This window comes from Eptatretus burgeri, chromosome 6 (genome assembly GCF_056783735.1).
Source record: "Eptatretus burgeri isolate ZD-2024b chromosome 6, Ebu_testis_v1, whole genome shotgun sequence".
NCBI lineage: Eukaryota > Metazoa > Chordata > Myxini > Myxiniformes > Myxinidae > Eptatretus > Eptatretus burgeri.
The window spans coordinates 59,488,585-59,507,336 of NC_140966.1; positions in this window are offsets into that span (position 1 = coordinate 59,488,585).

Sequence of the window (18,752 nt, forward strand, 5' to 3'; positions counted from 1 at the left end):
AAGGGGGGAAGAGGGAGGAAGGATGGAGGGGAGGGAGAGAGAGAAGGGAGAGGAAGGAGGAGGGGGGAGGGTACAGTGTGAGAGGAGGGAAGGGGAGAGGGATGAGGGAGAGAGAGGAGGATGGATTGAAGAAAGGTATGAGGGAGTGAGGGGAGCAAGGAGGGAGTGAGGAGGAATGGGGGGGAGGGTGGAGCGAGAAAGGGGGAAAGAGCGAGGAAGGAGAGGGGGGATAATGATGCCTCACCAAACGTCGCTATACACTCCAGGAAGGAGGGGAGTGATAGAGAGGAAGATGGGGGAGAGAGGAGGGGCAAAATGGGGATGGGGAGGGGTTTGAGAGGAGGTCAGTGTGAGAGGAGGGGGAAGGTAATGCAGCGTGAGGGGAGGGAAGGCAGCATGAGGGGAAAGGAAGGCAGCATGAGGGGAAGGGAAGGCAGCGTGAGGGGAAGGGAAGGCAGCATGAGGGGAAGGGAAGGCAGCATGAGGGGAAGGGAAGGCAGCATGAGGGGAAGGGAAGGCAGCTTGAGGGGAAAGAAAAGCAGCATGGGGAAGGGAAGGGAGCGTGAGGAGAAGGGAAGGTGGCATGAGGGTCAGGGAAGGGAAGGCAGTGTGAGGGGAGGGGAAGGGTGATAAAACGTGCCCAAACAGCAACATTTTTTCTTTAACCGTTGAGTTCTATATAAAACTGGATGGGAGCATTTAAAACCAATGCTATCAACCTGGCAAAGGCCTGCCTGCATTCAGTGACCTTTGCACCCCTCCGGTCGGCTCACTCCAAATCTGATTCAGACATGCTACACCAGTAATCTTCACCGTTGTTTTGGAGTGGGGCCACTTTCGTCGATAAGACATCAGCGTGAGCCGCCACACCGCCTGCAGGACTCCGTAATGGCTGCGATGAGGCATCGCCTCCACATACTCTTCTTCGTTGTGGTTAACTAGGCTGCAAGTATAATTATTTGTATGCTGCAATCATATCCTGATGTTGTTATATTACTTTTATGCTTCGTGTTGGAACACTTATTTGAAACCATTGGGTGAATTTGATAGTATTTATGGTGGATTACAATGGAGTGTTTTCCCATTTGTGTATTATCGGCTGCATGTCGGGCCACACTTAAGGCCACCAGGGGCCGCCGAGGCCACCAGTAGCTCGTGGGCCATGAAATAAACAAGGCCAAATGTGTTCAAGAGCAGCGTCCTAAAGGTTTTGTCAGCTAAAAAACAACAACAACAACAACAACAACAACAACAACAACAACAACTTCCGATATTTCATCACGTGCATTGATTAAGCCAATCAGGAAACCCGTCATAATGTATTTACGTATTTACGATATATCGTGTATTTACGAAATTACAATACGATAAATGGAATAATCTTAAAATAGTAACGTGAACTTTTTGAAACTTTAAAGCAAATGTCCGAATATATTTCAAAGTTCATGATAGACGCTCTCAAAAGGCACCGTCTATGTGAGGATGTGTACATGTGCTCAGTATTTAAGGAGATCCGGATCTTGTATATACAAGAGCTGAGTCCGAGAGATGAGGGTTTTGTCTTCACAACAAGAAGATGAAGAAGAAGAAGAAGAAGAAGAAGAAGAAGAAGAAGAACACGAAGAAGAAGAAGAAGAACAACGCCGACTCTCTATGAGCAGCATTCGCTCCGCGAAACGCTGCTAAAAACATTGTGCAACACTTTAGGGAAGCCATTTTAAATTCAAAACTAATCCGTCAGTCCTTGACAGAGGGTGAGGGTTAAGGGAGCAGTGGAAGGGGGAGGAGAGAGAGAGAGAGAGAGAGAGAGAGAGAGAGAGAGAGAGAGAGAGAGAGAGAGAGAGAGAGAGAGAGAGAGAGAGAGAGAGAGAGAGAGAGAGAGAGAGAGAGAGAGAGAGAGAGAGAGAGAGAGAGAGAGAGAGAGAGAGAGAGAGAGAGAGAGAGAGAGAGAGAGAGAGAGAGAGAGAGAGAGAGAGAGAGAGAGAGAGAGAGAGAGAGAGAGAGAGAGAGAGAGAGAGAGAGAGAGAGAGAGAGAGAGCAGAGAGAGGGAAAGAGAGAGAGAGCAGAGAGAGGGAAAGAGAGAGAGAGAGCAGAGAGAGGGAAAGAGAGGGAAAGAGAGAGAGAGAGAGAGAGCAGAGAGAGGGAAAGAGAGAGAGAGAGAGCAGAGAGAGGGAAAGAGAGAGAGAGAGAGAGCAGAGAGAGAGAGAGAGAGCAGAGAGAGAGAGAGAGCAGAGAGAGAGAGAGAGAGCAGAGAGAGAGAGAGAGCAGAGAGAGAGAGAGAGAGAGAGAGAGAGAGAGAGAGAGAGAGAGAGAGAGAGAGAGAGAGAGAGAGAGAGAGAGAGCAGAGAGAGGGAAAGAGAGAGAGAGAGAGCAGAGAGAGGGAAAGAGAGAGAGAGAGAGCAGAGAGAGGGAAAGAGACAGAGAGAGCAGAGAGAGAGAGAGAGAGAGAGAGAGAGAGAGAGAGAGAGAGAGAGAGAGAGAGAGAGAGAGAGAGATAGAGATAGAGATAGAGATAGAGATAGAGATAGAGATAGAGATAGAGATAGAGATAGAGATAGAGATAGATAGATTCTGGCAGGTGTGACATCCAGTTTAACGTACATTTGATAGACAGCACACACATTGATGAATCATCCTGCCTGTGAAACACTGGGATGACAGTTTTTAGCTGGTTTGGGATTGGAACCCAGGCGAGACAGTTTAGACTTTAGACTTTAGAGCGAGCGTGCATACCTCTCGGCTATCCTGATGTAATGCGTGCGATTCATTGCTTTGTAACAACTGAAAACATATTTTAGTCAATGAAATCATCTTATTTATTTTGCCTTCCTCACTCTGGAAATATCCCTCCAGAGAACCGAACGGTGGTATCACCATCGAAGCTTGAATAATTTAGAGCGCTCACCTGAGTGGCGTAACCACTCAAGCAAGCACTCCAACGAAACAGTTGAAGAAACTTTTAAAAAGGAAATGTGACGAGTCGTATTATGGCGAAGTGACAGGTCGTATAATGAAAGAAGATCAAACAAAAAAGGGGGAATGTGGTGTAAAATAAGAATGCACATTTGCAGCAAGTGTGCACTGCCTGGTGCACTGCCCAAAGCACCGCACAGCGAAATGCAGGCGAGTGGGCCTAGAACTTTGTTCAAGTCGATTGATATATTCAGTAACAGTGTGAATATTGTAGAGCACTCACCAGGTGGCTTAAGCACTCAAGCAAGCACTCCAACAAAATGGTTGATCAGGAACGGCTGGCTGGGCATGCGATTAGCGATCACCGATCAGTCAGAGAAACACCACACGCCCAAGGATGCCTGGAATGCCAGGCAATGTCTGAAATGAACAAATGAACACTTTTTTTGTCAGTCAAAACTTCCTCAGAAGTCAATAGAGAAGTTAAAATTTTTTAATTCGGCTGAGATTAATAGATTCTCGAGGTTATGGCATGTGGGGAAATGAAATAAAGTCACGAATGCTGGCATCTCTGGGCGTTTATAAGCATTGCAATGTATTCAGCGATTCATAAGTATGATGATCAGGCATTCGATGATAAGTGAGGAAAGTGAAGAAAAAAAAACGTCCTTGTTGAGCAGTCCAAAAGAAATGGTGAATCAAGACCCCAGTGAGGTGACCAAGGATGGGCCTTGATAAAGGATAATTAAAAAAGGCCATTAATTATTTCAAAAGGGGTGTTTTAATTAACCCAAACACCAATTTTTAATCATGCACTTCCTTGGAGTTCCCCTAGTATGCATGTAAAGTTTCAGGCTGCTGGGTTTCATCGTTTTGGAGTTAGCGAGGAGAACTCTGACACACACACACACACACACACACACACACACACACACACACACACACACACACACACACACACACACACACACACACACACACACACACACACACACACACACACACACACACACACACACACACACACACACACACACACACACCAACATTTATTTGCATAGATTATCGTCTTTGTCCTGCTGTATCCGTCATTCCTTGTTTCGCATACCAGTGTCTTCATTTCATAAATCACTACATGGTAAGTTGTGCATGTCTGCTCCACAATCTGTTACCAGCAAGTCTGCATCACCAGTGAAAGTGATGTCACCAGTGAAGGTGATATCTTCCATTCGTTGCCAGCAAGGAAGCAGTGCAGTGAAGCAGCTACACTGTTTAAAAAGTAGCCCTGTGGGGGACTGGTGGTTACTTTCCAAACAGGTGGGGTGACCTCACTGTCCTGATGCAAACTAAACTAGAAGGGCACTCGGTAGAGCGCACCCCACCACCACATAATGCCTGATCCACGAGAACACATCGGGCCCAATACGTTTTTGAAATATCATGCCACACAGTACTATATCGTTTTTTGGCCATATCTCTCAATGGTGAAGAATCACTTAAATAATTAAATAATTTGGATTCAGATCTACACCAAAATTGAATCAATTCGTCCTTGCGACACACCCAACCTGTCCACCAAGTTTTGTCTGAATCCGTAAAAAACTTTTTGAGATATCGTGCTGTATATGTTTCGCCTTATCTCTCAATGGTGAAGAATCACTTTAAAAATTGCAGTAGTCAGACCCGGATCTGGATCTTCATCAAAATCTAATCACACACCAAATCTGTCCACAAAATTTCATGCAGATCTGTCCACAACTTTTTGAGATATCCTGTACACAAACAAACAGACAGAAAGGGGTGAAAACAACCTCCTTCACCTTCGGTGGCGGAGACAACAATAACGCAAAACGCTAAACAACAACACACTAGAAATGAACGAAACACAGTGTGTTGGAGTTAGACAGTCAGAGAGATTTGTCTCCTTCATTTTTCACAGACAGATGGGAATAAGACATATCAAATTTCGAAGCAGTTTGCACCACTTAAAAATCCATATCTCCGTGTATGACTCTTGCACCATTCTTTGAATCGATCATTTTTCCAATGTCGATACCAAATTTTTACAGCTTCTACCGAGCTGCAGCGCCGAGAGCTGTACTGCCGCTTTCCATTTCCGTGCGTGATATGCAAGCAAAACTGATCTGTGTACATGTCTGTGTACATAAGTTCCATCACAGCTGCTGCAGTAAAATTCAGTGCACACTTCCAATTAAAATTTTGCAAAATTCGACTGGTTTTAAAATTAGTAAATTGCGTGACAAATGTTGAATGTAGATAAATTGCGCAAATGCGACAAATCCTTTTCATTATTTAAGCTTCATTATTTAAGATGATTTTCATCTTTTTGCAAATTCGGATGGTAACTAATTCCTGACGCCATGGTATACAAGAATAGTTATTGATGGGCGACGCTCGCTATGTGTTGTTTTCTCAGATTTCACTAGTGGGGAGTTGGACCAGGGAGCACAAGTGAGTCCACATCCCACGTAGGTAAATATGTGTATTAAATGTTTACTATAGATCCATGCAGAAAAATTGCACAGCAAATAATATTAATATGTATGAAGTGTGTAGTATTTTTGTATTTCACCATAAATTTATTTTATATTTGTTTAGAACTGTGTGTCGATTTTATTTTTAATAGGCATAGTGGATGTGGAGGTGACGTGTCAAGTAAATAATCCATATCATATTTCTTAAGGGGTAGAAAACTGACATGTCTAGTACAAGACTCAAGTATTTTTTCTGGGGGGGGGGGGGGTGGGGTGGTAAAAAATGTCAGGTACTAAAAGTCGGCGGCCATTTTTCAAAAAACAAACCTATCCCAATAAATGTTTGTGTGTGTGTGTGTGTGTGTGTGTGTGTGTGTGTGTGTGTGTGTGTGTGTGTGTGTGTGTGTGTGTGTGCGTGCGCACACGCCACACTCGTATCACCGAATGCCTGATCATCATACCTACGAATCGATGGATACATTGCAATGCTTATAAAATGCCAGGTGATGGCAGTTTTTGTGGCTTTATTTCATTTCTGCACTTGCCAGAACCTCGAGATCTAGACTCTCTTAATCTCAGCTGAATTTCAAAATTTAAACTTCTTTCTTTTCTTTTAGCAGTCGGAACTACTGCTGAAGTCAAGTGTTCATTTGTCCAATTTGGACATTGCCTAACATTCCGCACGTGTCTGGGTGCACGGTGTTTATATGACTGATCAGTGATCACAAACCATTTGCCAAGCCAGCCTTTCTTCATCAACTGTTTCATTGGAGTGCTTGCTTGAGTGCTAAAGCCACTTGGCGAGCACTCTATAATCTATAATATTCGCACAGTCACCGATTATATCAATGGACTTCAACAAAGCTCAGGGCCCACTCATGTGCATTTGGCCGTGTGGTACCTCGAACGGTGCGTCGGGCAGTGCTCGCTTACTGAAAATGTCGAAATTACATTTTACATGATAGTTGCCCTCTTTTGTATGATCTTCTCTCATGATATAACTCATCACTTTGGCATAGATAGATACATAAATTAAAAGATACAAAAAAAAAAATAGATAGATACAAAAAAAGCCTGGTAAAGCTTTATAAGTAAAGCCTGGTGTTGGCGCAGTGGTAAGGGCAGTGGCTTGGGACCCAAGAGGTCCTGAGTTCAAGCCCCGTTGGGACACTGAATTAATATATGTATGTATATATATATATATATATGTATATATATATATATATATATATATATGTATATATATATATATATATATATATATATATATATATACATATATACATATATACATATATACATATATACCAAGTCGAAAACACCAGGGGGTTGACTCAGCCTGCCATCCTTCCGAGGTCGGCGAAATGAGCACCAGTTGTACTGGGCCCGGTGTATGCCCCGGTTAGAATAGGTGTACCATATCCCTGTGTGTCGTAAGAGGCGACCAGGGTTGCGTCAGGAAGGGCATCCGGCGTAAAAACCTATGCCAAATCAGTATGCGGACAACAAAACGAATTTCCATACCGGATCGGTCGAGGCCCGGGTTACCAACGACCGCCACCGGTACCGGTGGTCAGCAGGGTACCAGTGGAAATTGTGCTACTGCTGGGCGAAGGAGGAGAAGGAGACGGGGAAGGCGAGTCCGGGAGGCAGTGGGAGAGGGGAAGGGTAGAAGTCTGGAGGTGAGAGTTGGAACTCTGAATGTTGGGACGATGACTGGCAAAGGCGAGTTGGCTGATATGATGGAGAGAAGAAAGGTGGACATACTGTGTGTACAAGAGACCAAGTGGATGGGGAGTAAGGCGAGGAGCATTGGAGGTGGTTTCAAACTGTTCTACCATGGTGTGGATGGGAGGAGAAATGGTGTCGGGATAATCCTGAAGGAAGATCATGTCAAGAGGGTATTGGAGGTGAGGAGGGTGTCTGACCGAGTGATGAGTGTGAAGTTGGAAATTGAAGGGGTGATGATGAATGTCATCAGTGCATATGCCCCACATATGGGGTGTGAGATGGAATATAAAGAAGATTTCTGGAGTGAGTTAGATGAAGTGGTGGAGAGTGTATCCAAGGATGAAAGAGTGGTGATTGGAGCAGATTTCAATGGACATGTTGGGGAAGGGAATAAAGAGGATGAGGAGGTGATGGGGAGGTACGGTCTCAACAAGAGAAACGTGGAAGGGCAAATGGTGGTAGAGTTTGCAAAAAAGAATGGAAATGGCAGTGGTAAACACGTATTTCAAGAAGAAGGAGGAACACAGGGTGACATACAAGAGTGGAGGAAAGTGCACACAGGTGGATTACATCTTAAGTAGGAGATGCAACCTGAAAGAGATTAGTGACTGTAAGGTTGTGGCAGGGGAGAGTGTAGCTCGACAGCATCGATTGGTGGTCTGTAGGATGACTTTAGAGGTGAGGTTGAGGAAGAGAGTGAGGGCTGAACCAAGGACCAGATGGTGGAAGCTGAAGGAGGAAGACTGTTGCATGAAATTTAGGGAGGAGGTGAGACAGGCGTTGGATGGTGGTAAAGATGGGTGGGATGATTGGGCAACGACAGCAGAAGTTGTGAGGGAGATAGCTCGGAAGGTACTTGGTGTGACATCTGGACAGAGGAAGGAAGATAAGGAGACTTGGTGGTGGAATGAGGAAGTACAGGAAAGTATAAGGAAGAAGGGGTTGGCGAAAAAGAAGTGGGATAGTCAGAGAGATGAAGAAAGTCAGCAGGAGTACAAGGAGTGGCGTCGAAAAGCAAAAAGAGAGGTGGCAAAGGCCAAGGAAAAGGCATATGACGAGCTGTATGAGAAGTTGGATACAAAAGAAGGGGAAAATGATTTATACCGATTGGCAAGACAGAGGGACCGAGCTGGGAAGGATGTGCTGCAGGTTCGGGTGATAAAGGACGCAAATGGGAATGTGCTGACGAGCGAGGAGAGTGTGTTGAGAAGGTGGATGGAGTACTTTGAGGAGCTGATGAATGAAGAAAATGAGAGAGAGAGAAGGTTGGAAGAGGTGGAAATAGTGAATCTGGAAGTGGGGTGGATCAGTAAGGATGAAGTGAGGACTGCTATGAAGAAGATGAAAAGTGGAAAGGCGGTTGGCCCAGATGACATACCAGTGGAGGCATGGAAGTGCTTAGGAGAGATGGCAGTGGGGTTGTTAACCAGATTGTTTAATAAAGTCTTGGAAAGTGAGAGGATGCCGGAGGAGTGGAGATTAAGTGTACTGGTTCCGATTTTCAAGAATAAGGGTGATGTGCAGAGCTGTGGAAATTACAGAGGGATAAAGTTGTGAAGCCAAACCATGAAGTTGTGGGAAAGAGTAGTGGAAGCTCGGTTGAGAGGAGAGGTGATGATCTGTGAGCAGCAATATGGGTTTATGCCAGGAAAGAGCACCACTGATGCGATGTTTGCTTTGAGAATGTTGATGGAGAAGTATAGGGAAGGCCAGAAAGAGTTACATTGTGTGTTTGTGGATTTAGAGAAAGCTTATGATAGGGTGCCAAGAGAGGAGTTGTGGTATTGTATGAGGAAGTCGGGAGTGTTGGAGAAGTATGTGAGGATCGTGCAGGATATGTATGAGGACAGTATGACAGCGGTGAGGTGTGCGGTAGGAATGACGGACCGGTTTAAGGTTAAAGTGGGATTGCACCAAGGATCGACTCTGAGCCCTTTCCTGTTTGCAATGGTGATGGACAGGTTGACGGACGAGATCAGACTGGAGTCTCCATGGACCATGATGTTCGCGGATGACATCATGATCTGTAGGGAGAGTAGGGAGCAGGCTGAATCGAGGCCTTGAGACCTGGAGGTACGCACTGGAGAGAAGGGGAATGTTAGTCAGTAGGAGTAAGACGGAGTACATGTGCGTAAATGAGAGGGAGGGTGGTGGTATGGTGCAGTTGCAAGGAGTTGAGGTGGGGAAGGTGGATTGGTTTAAATACTTGGGATCAACTGTCCAAAGTAACGGAGAGTGTGGGAGAGAAGTGAAAAAGAGAGTGCAGGCAGGATGGAGTGGGTGGAGAAGAGTTGCAGGAGTGATTTGTGACAGAAGGGTAGCTGCAAGAGTGAAGGGGAAAGTATACAAGACGGTAGTGAGACCAGCTATGTTGTATGGTTTGGAGGCGGTGGCACTAACAAAAAGACAGGAAGCAGAGCTGGAGGTGGCAGAGTTAAAGATGCTGCGATTCTCGTTGGGAGTGACGAGGATGGATAGGATAAGAAATGAGTGTATTAGAGGGACAGCGCAGGTAGGACGGTTTGGAAACAAAGTGAGAGAGGCGAGATTGAGATGGTTTGGACATGTGCACAGGAGGGAAACGGAGTATATCGGGAGAAGGATGTTGAAGATGGAGCCGCCAGGCAGGAGGAGAAGAGGGAGGCCAAAGAAGAGGTTCATGGATGCGGTGAGGGCGGACATGCGGGTGGTTGGAGTGTCAATGGAAGATGTGGAGGATAGAGAGAAATGGAGACAGTTGGTCTGCTGTGGCGACCCCTAACGGGAGCAAGCCGAAAGAGGAAGAAGATAGATACAAAAAAAATTAAACGTTTCCTTTTTAAAAGATCCTTCAACTGTTTCGTTGGAATGCTTTCTCGAGTTATTAAGCGACTTGGTGAGCACTCTTCCTTATTCAAGCTTCGATGGTGATACCACAGCTCGGTTCTCCATGGGTACATTCCTGGAGTTTGGAAGGCAAAATAACTTCGATGATTACAATGAGTAAAAATGTTACCAGTTGTTGCAAAGCAATGAATCACCATATCACGGCAGTATAGCCGAGAGGTGCACACACCCGCTCTTAGCTGTCTGGCCTGGGTTCAAATCCTAAGCCACCTATAAATGTTCATCCAGGTGTTTCACAGGCAGGGTGATTCATCAAGGTGTGAGCTATCTTTTGGATAGATGTTAAACTGGACGTCACATCTGCCGCTATCCCCCCTCCTCCACCACATGCCTCTCTCTCTCTCTCTCTCTCTCTCTCTCTCTCTCTCTCTCTCTCTCTCTCTCTCTCTCTCTCTCTCTCTCTCTCTCTCTCTCTCTATATATATATATATATATATATATATATATATATATATATATATATATATATCTATCTATCTGTATCCCCCATGCTCTCCTGCTCACTCTTCTCCCTCCTCTCTCTATCCCCCTCTCACCTTTCTCCCTCTATCCTTGCTCCCCCTTCCCTCCCCCGCCCCCCTCATTATTATTCCTGTAAGCGAAGCGACCGGTTGTATTTGACAGTATCAAATATAAAGGGCTTCCTCCTTTAAAAAAAATTAAAATGTTTGTTTGGCTGTGTGCACAATATCTCAAAAAGTTGTCGACGGATTTGGATGAAACTTGGTGGACAGGTTGGGGGTGTGACAAGGAAGAATTGATTCAATTTTGGTGAAGATCCGAATCCGACTACGAGAATTTTTAAAGTGATTCTTCACCATTGAGAGATAGGGCCAAAACGATATATAGCACGATATCTCAAAAAGTTGTCGACGGATTCGGATGAAACTTGGTGGACAAGTTGGGTGTGACCACGACGAAATGATTCAATGTTAATGAAGATCTGGATCCGGATCTGATATTTTTTTAAGTGATTCTTCACCATTGAGAGATTGGGCCAAAAACGATATAGTACTGTATAGCATGATATTTCAAAATTGTAATGGGCCTGATGTGTTCTCGTGGATCACGCATTACGTGGTGGAGGTATACGCTCCATCGAGTGCCCTTCTAGTTCAATACCCGACAACCCAAGGTCCTTAATTAGGATACAATTTATACCTGAAAAACGGCATAGGATAAAACCAGGATGACGTAAGCATCGTGAAATGAATGCTCCAGATTACACCGTGACGGTGAAGGTCATTACTCAAGGACCCCGTTTATGAATAATTTCAGTTCAACAAGCAACACAAGTGAATGTAAACCGAATACAAAGAAAATGCCAGAAGTAAACTCAAAACAAGAACAATGAATGTCACGAGCAAACTGAATGCAGACAATATATGGACTCAAAGGCAGATTGAAATGGATATTAGAGTGGCTTCCCTTTCTGAGATCTCACCAAAACCCTCTCTTTATAAGAGAAATCTATAATGAGACAAAGCACATGTTCCCTGTACTCCGAGTGATAACCTTACTCACCTTTACTACGGAGACCTACGCGTTCTCAGGTAGACTCGCATGAAGCCTTGAAGGCGTGTCCCACTCTACCCAACTCACTACTGTTCCTTGCCTGTCAACACGGGAGGGGTTGTATATTATACTGTATTGTATGAGAGTCTCATAGCTCATAAGTCAACAAACTGCTGTTCCTTTTTAAAATCATTTTAATTTGCTGGGATGCAGAGAGCTCATGCACCACACCTGGCATCACCTAAGAACAGCTAACTTATGCACATGTTATGATAAATAATTCTCTGTGTGTGCCATTTACTGAAACCAAACAATAGCCTGCGAGAAACAATAGCTGGTGTCCTCCTGAGAGAGGGAAGGTAAAATGTACATAGTAAAATGCCCAGAGGATGCCCAGTCAGCATAAATACGGCCTCATATTTATATAGATGAGAAATACTAGGGAGCGGCCAGAGGGGGTGGGGTCATGTGCATGTGCGCAACATGTGGATGGAAGTGGTCTGATGATGATGATGATGATATTGTTTATTATTATTTTTTAACAGCAACAATGATTGCCACAATATTGTGGGGTTAACCATGGAAAGCTTGGCCCAAGTCTTTAACAAACAGGCTGGCCATACTTGACGTTTGACTTAGATTTGGGCAGGAATTTGGAATTTGGCCATGATGTCGGCGATAGTTCGCCTACTCTTCGTGAAGGATACCATGGGATCAGGCAATGCAATGAGAGAAGAAGAGAAGAGAAGCAATGAGAGAAGCTTCTCTCAGGGGGTCTCTGCCGACTTTCTCAAAGTTAAGTTTCCAGTCATTATTTGTCGTGTTTTGACTTTATTTTGTTTACCGACGTGTTTACTGTGTGTTCCGAGTTCGGTTTTGTTTCAAAATTTGTGATGTTTTGTGAGGTTTTGTCGATTTTGTCATGTCAGGTTTCCTTGAGGCCCACCGATCTTTCCCGTCTCGGTGCATGATCAATTTTATTTCTATTTTCTCTCTATTACCGTCACTTCTTATTTACTTCGCTTTTCCCACCAACTCCTTCGATTCCTCCCAAATACACCCTTTGCTTCTTGTCTTAAAATTTAAAAAATAACAAAAACTAGCCGGGAGGCGACGATGGTTCGCGGACATTATTGAACAATGCCACGATAGGTACAATTATTGAGTTAGTGGAAGCTTTTGAGGAAGCTCTACCATAAAAACCTATCTCTTCCGTCAAAATTGACCAAATCAAATCGGATTTTTTAATATGTTTTACTTATGGACATCACGCACAGCGTCTAGGAAATGAGCTTGCGAGAAAAAAAAATCGAGAAAAATAAATAAAATGTTCACGTGGGCGTGGCTCCGCCCACAAGGGTTGTGGGATGCCCCTCATACAAAAAGACACAACTAGACCATGATATCTAGCTTGTGCCCAAGTTTCATCAAGATCTCATCAAACATCACGGAGCTATGCTCTGGAGAGAGTCACAGACAGACAGACAAGCCATGAAACCTCGCAGCCTGAAACTTTAAATGCATACTAAGGGAACTCCAAGGAAGTGCATGAGTGAAAATTGGGTGATTGGGTTAATTAAAACAACCCTTTTGAAAATAATTAACCACCACATTTAGTTATATCCTTTTCAGGTGATTTTTCTCCACCTCACTCTCTGTGGATTTTAGGGATATCTTGGATTACCTCGCTGGGGTCTGAATCCGCCATGTTAATTGGCCTGCTCAACCATGCCTTGACTTGGAACAGTCCACAATGATTTCTTAATGATAAAGTTTTTGTTTCACTTTCCTCACTCATATTATCAAATGATGCCTGGTGTTGGCCTAATGGTTAGGCAGGTGGGCTTGGGATCCAAGGATCCTGAGTTCTAATCCCCCTTGTCTGTTGAATTAATAGCAGGTGGGGTTGACTCTGTCTGTCATCCTTGCGAGGTCGGTAAAATGAGTGCCAGCATGCTGGTAAACTGTGTCGGAGTGGTGAGCCATCCAGGATTGTGCCCAATAGCCAAGGAGACTGCTGAGGCAGCACCAACGCTCTGCACAGAGTATGGTCCCAATGGATCCATGGATGGATTATCAAATGCCTGTTCATAATAGCTACAAATCGCTGGAGACATTGCAATACTTATAAATGCTCAGAGATGCCAGCGTTCGTCGCTTTATTTCATTTCCGCACATGCGATAACCTTGAGAATCTCTTAAATTAAGCTGAATGGCAAAATTACAAATGCTAAATCTGCAAATGTCACGGATAGAACCCCTCACATGATTTCTTCATTCTGCTTTAAACTCGATCTCTCTATATTTTCACTCAAAACAGCATCATTCCAATCACAAATTAACCCTATACCATAAATTTAACAAAGCACAATATTACAAACACTCGTGAAGGAAACGAAGTATTTCAATGATGTCATGACAATTCTGCAAATGCCGAATCCATGAATATCACTGGTGGAAGGAACCCTTCACATTATTTACTGAATCTCTTTTCAATTCAATCTCTATATTTTCATTCCACACAACATCAATCCAATCACAAATTAAACTATACGACAAATATAACGAAATACAAAATAATATACCATTAATATAACGAAATACAATATTACAAACACTCATGAGATAAACGAAGAGAAATGCTATTCCGAGGTTGCATCAGGATCGGTAACAGCTTCGTACAGATCGAAAGTCAAAATCATAATGGAATTCAAGTATTTATGAAACCTCCCAACCACCTTAGGACACCGGCTGGGATCCTATAACGTTCCACAGAAAGTTTGGCGGGGCTAGCCCCAAAACTAAGGGAGTAGTTCAGGGTCAGATGGACAGACAGACACTCCTACTTTATAATTTCGATAACGCACGATTTCCGAGCTGTTCACCATACAAACGTGTTTTATACTTTCTGGGGAGTTGAATATAATTAGTTATAGTGAAATTAGGGATCCGATGAAAATGGGAGCTAAATATAGGGAACCAGTAACTCAACCTTGGAGCTGCATTAGGTCTTCAATTGTGGATTCTGTCTATAATTTTGTTAACAAAATGTGCACCAAGTTTAAGTTATCTGTAAACAGTTTTAATGCATGGTTTAACAGAGTTGTGGAAGTCCTGGATAATAAGATTACGTTTTTTAGGAGTCGGGGCTTGCTTTCATTGGGTCAGTCGAAACCAGTGTTGAACAAGCTGAATGTTCGTAAAGACATTCGGGATCTCCATGATAGCTATGTAATCGCTCCTGTGGATCAGGCTGATGATAATTTTGTTGTGGTTTGTAAAAAGTTTAATGTAGAGGTTTTATTAAGAGAGTTAGGCATTGATACGGTTACTTTCACTGGTATAGGAAATATCACATATGTATGGTCCTTGTCAAAAGTCACTCTCGGATATTATCTCTGAACATCAGGAAGTTTTAGTTTATAATTTCGGTATTAAATGTAAAGAGGTAAATCTTTGTATTCCTCGGCTTTTCTGGATCCCTAAGCTTCAAAATAACCCGTGTACAAGTATAGGTTTATAGCAGGTGCCAGGCAGTGTTTCACCAAGCAGTTATCGGTTATAGTTAACTCAGGCTTACAAGTTGTTAAGGAATAGCTCAGGAAATATTTTTAAGCAATTGAGAAGAATTCTGGTATTAACACTTTCTGGAGCATTCATTTTAAAGTTCTTAAATGGTTTATAGAGTTCTTTTTAAATAGAGTTTAGAGTTCTTCAACTCTAAATTAAATTTAGAGTTCTTAAATAGGATTATTCACACTGCCTTCCTTTCATGCTGCCTACCCTTCCCTCCCCTCAGACTGCCTTCCCTTACCTTCCCCTCATGCTATCCTCCTGCCAAACCCCCTCCACCACCATACAACTCTCGGGAGGTTGAGCAGAGGAAGGGCTGTCAAAGAATGTGTATACAGTAAGTCCTCGCTAACCGGAAGTTCGCATATCGTAGTTTCGATTATTCGTAATTTAGTTTTAATGACCAATTTTTCAATTATCGTAAACATTTTATGCCTATCGTAATGTCATTGCAAGGAAAAACGCAAAAAAAACTTTCAAACTGCCTGCAAAAAACAACAATCACACAGGATGCGCATAAACACACTTTCACTTTACTGCGCATGTACTGTATGCTGTACTGTACGTATTCTCTTCATGCTCGCCTGCATACCTTCCAGTATGAATCCCAAGCGACCCGCAAGTCTTTTGCCGAGCACACCTCGTTTCAAGCGACAACGAAAGGCTGTCACATTGAAGGTGAAATTGGATATAATTAAAAGACATGAACGAGGTGAAGGGACAACGGAAATCGGCCGCGCGCAGCAATCGCTGCATCGACTGTACATTCGATCGTTCAAAGTTCGGCAAAGATAAAGAAAATATCACAGATTGCGACCAGTTCGAGTGCAACGACACTAACGAGAATGAGAGATGGTGCTATGCACAACATGAAGCGTTTATTATGTGTGTGGATAGAAGGTCAAACTAAACGTCGCATGCCTTTATCTCTTGCTGTGATACAAGAAAAAGCGCGTCGTTTGTTAGGGCATTGACCCACGATTACGTGATCAATTACTTCTCCAATCATATTGAGAAGTATCTCCAAGGAGAACAACATTGACAACAAATCTTTGCTGTTTGTAGACAATGCTTCTGCCCATCCTCAGCAAATGGAAGACTGGTGTGAAAACGTGCAGGTAGTATTTTTACCACCAAATACTACCTCACTTTTACAGCCTATGGATCAGGGAGTTATTGCTGCTTTTGAAGCCTATTATGTTAAGCATACCATGCTGCAGCTTATCAAAAAAACTGATAAGGACAAGCTATCAATCAAGGAGTTTTGGCGAACATACAACATAAAAAATGGCTTTGGAAAACATTGAGGATTCATGGGCGGAGGCGAGTGCCTCCACAATGAACGCTGTGTGGAAGAAAGTGTGGCCTGAGTGTGTCCACAATTTCACGGGGTTTGCTGATGTTCCGTTGATTACAAGTCAAATTGTAGACCTGGCGCAGGAGGCTGGTTTTGAAGAGGTTGACGAAGAGGACGTGGATGACTTACTGGAGTCTCATGCAGAACCCTTAAGCAATGAAGATCTTATGGAGTTGGAACAGCAGTGGGCTCTTGAGGAAGAAGAAGATGCTGTGACACCTTCATCCGAGCATCTCACCGTGAAAAACCTCAGCCAAATCCTCAGCTCGTTTCAAAATGCCATAGAATTTGTTATCAAGCAAGATCCAAATCTTGAAAGGAGCACTGATTTTAGCCGTGTTGTTAATGATGCCCTTTGTTGCTACAAGGAACTTTATGCAGCAAAGAAAAGGAAAGCCATCCAGCCCACTCTCCATGCATTTTTCAAGCCAAAAGATGCAGCACCAACTCCATCCACCATCCAGGATGCTCCTTCAACCTGCTGCCAAGAGACCGTTCCTGCTGGTGAAGAAAGTGACAGCACAGTGTCAAGTGAAGAGGGGGACGATTCTGCCACTCCGCAAGTGTGACTTGTCCACCGCAATCAACTCCGTTCCTCCAGCCTCGGGGTAAGTCGCCACTACTCGAGGAGCGTGTTTTGTTTATTTGTGTTTATGTCCAAAAAATTTCGAGCCAAAAACACATCCCCCCTTTAACACATTGGTTTCTATGGGAAAATATGTTTTGTTTAACACAGTTTCGCTTATCATAAGGTTTTCCAGGAACGCAACCCTTGCGAAAAGCGAGGACTTACTGTATTGGACAAATTAAAGCTTTTTTAATTCTAATTTTAGCAGTTCTAACTGCTGCTCAGATCCATTCTGTTTTCATAAAGCAATGAATCGCCAGATCACGGCAGATAGCCGAGAGGTACACACACTCGCTCAAAGCTGTCTCATCTGGGTTTGAATCCTGACCAAGCTATAAACAGTCATCCTGGTATTTCACAAGCAGGGTGATTCATCAATGTGTGTGCCGTCTCTCGGATGGACATTAAACTGGGCATCACATCTGTCAGAATCCACCCCCCTCCTCTCCCCCTCCGCACTGTTGCCTCCCCTCATTCTCCCCTCTCCCATCTCTCTCCACGCTCCATCTCTCACTCTTTCTCTCACACCTCTATCCCCCCCAACTCTCACTCTCCCACCCCCATCCATCTCTCCCCCACCCCTCTCCCCCTCTGTCCCACCCATCCCTCTCCCTTTCTCCGACCCTCTCTCCCTCTTCGACTCCTCTCTCTCTCAATCCCCCCTCCATCCTATCTTCCTCTTTCTCCTTCACCCCCCCCCAATAACGCCATCAGTGAAGCAACAGGTTATATTTGCTCGCTAATACTCATAATAATTGCAACAATAATAAGAATAGTAGTATCATTTGGCAATAATAATCATGAACACATAATCCCCATGCTGGCCCCAACCACATCTGTGTTTGGTTAAAAGCAAGCTAATGTTCAAGCAGTACAGCAGGCGAGTATGCAACAAGGCTATGAAGACCAATGAAAATTTGGTCGATCAGTCCAACGTCGATCAGATCAGATAAAATTACAAGTATCAGTGTAACAAGAGGAGGGAGAAAGGAAAATAAGAATTGGAGCATTCAGTTTCATACATTAAGAAAAGGAAGAAATAGATCTTTCCAGAAGAAATTGATATTGTTGCACAAGTGAAATCAATTTTCACCTGGCGTACTTCACAATTGTGTTTACCTTAATGTATACTCACCTTCTTCAGATAAAAATAAAAAACAAAATCCCTTCCTTTATTCTGGCACTTAGCTGGGTATCTCGAGATGATCTTTGAGGAGCTTGGGTCTTGACCAGCTCTGTATGTTTCTCTTTCATCTTTCCATACCACTGTTCACTTGCCTGCAGCATCTTCTCGGCTTCACTGACCCCTTGCTGTGCTTGTTTGGCTTGCTGCAGGCGCAGCCCATCCAATTCAGCTTGCAGGGCTAGGACGTCAGCCTGCACATGCTCCCAACAGCTGCAATCAATGTCCAACTCAGCTTCGAGCCCACGCACTCTCTCCCGAAGACTTTTCACCACTTTCTGGGTTTCGCTTTTAAAGGACTACAGCTCAGTATGCAATGTCCTGATCTCCTGGTGTAAGCTCTCTATCGGCAGATCTCTTTCATCGGGTCCTTCTGTAATGCTGGATCCCAGAATCGGCAAAGGCTGTGGTTCTGGCTCTTCCTCGCCTGGAATCACCACCCCTGGACTTGCATGCTCAGCCAGCGTAGAC